This window comes from Emiliania huxleyi (assembly GCF_000372725.1).
Source record: "Emiliania huxleyi CCMP1516 chromosome Unknown EMIHUscaffold_1511, whole genome shotgun sequence".
Classification (NCBI taxonomy): domain Eukaryota; phylum Haptophyta; order Isochrysidales; family Noelaerhabdaceae; genus Emiliania; species Emiliania huxleyi.
This window is the reverse complement of record NW_005201078.1, coordinates 5,570-6,676: the sequence shown is the minus strand read 5'-3', so window position 1 is coordinate 6,676 and position 1,107 is coordinate 5,570.

Below are 1,107 nucleotides of genomic sequence, written 5' to 3'. Positions count from 1 at the left end.
CCCCCGCCATCTCCCCCGCCCTACTCTCCTCCGTTCCCATCGCAGCCGGATCCTCCTCAATCCCCGCCGAAGCCTCCAGAGCTTCCTTCTCCCCCCTCTCTGCCACCCTCAGTGCCATCGCCCCCGCTGCAGCCACCGCCGCCGGCACCAGTTTCGCCACCGCCCTCTCCATCCGCTCCTCCGTCGCCACCGCCATTTCCACCGCCAGCGCCGCCACCCTCGCCACCGCCGCCAAGCCCGCCTCCGCCCTCGCCGCCTCCGCCCTCGCCACCGCCACCCTCACCGCCTCCGCCGAGCCCGCCGCCGCCCTCGCCTCCGCCGCCGAGCCCGCCGCCGAGCCCGCCTCCACCGTCGCCACCTCCGCCGTCGCCGCCGCCGCCCTCGCCGCCGCCGCCCTCGCCACCTCCACCCTCACCGCCTCCGCCCTCGCCGCCGCCGCCCTCGCCGCCGCCGCCCTCACCGCCTCCGCCCTCGCCGCCGCCGCCCTCTCCTCCTCCGCCGAGCCCGCCGCCACCGTCGCCTCCCCCGCCGTCGCCTCCCCCGCCGTCGCCGCCCCCGCCGTCGCCGCCCCCGCCGTCGCCGCCTCCGCCCAGGTTTCGCTGATCCGAGATCCGTGTCGCATGAGATCACACGAGATCACACGAGATTGCGCGAGTAGCGCGCCCGAGATGACACAAGGAGAACCACCGCCACCCTCACCCTCACCCTCACCCTTCTCACCCCCCCCCCCCCTTTGCGCAGCCCGCCGCCGCCGTCGCCGCCGCCTCCCAGCCCGCCGCCGCCATCGCCGCCGCCGCCATCGCCGCCGCCGCCGTTACCGCCCCCGCCCTCTCCGCCGCCGCCATCGCCGCCGCCGCCATCGCCGCCGCCGCCCTCACCGCCTCCGCCCTCTCCGCCGCCACCCTCTCCTCCTCCGCCCTCACCGCCTCCGCCCTCTCCGCCGCCGCCCTCTCCTCCTCCGCCGAGCCCGCCGCCGCCGTCGCCTCCCCCGCCATCACCGCCGCCGCCGACGCCGCCGCCGCCTCCGCCGCCTCCGGCGTCACCAGCGCCGACGGCTCCGAGACGGGCTTCGTCTCGGCCTGCATGGCTGCCGCCGCAGGCCCGTGC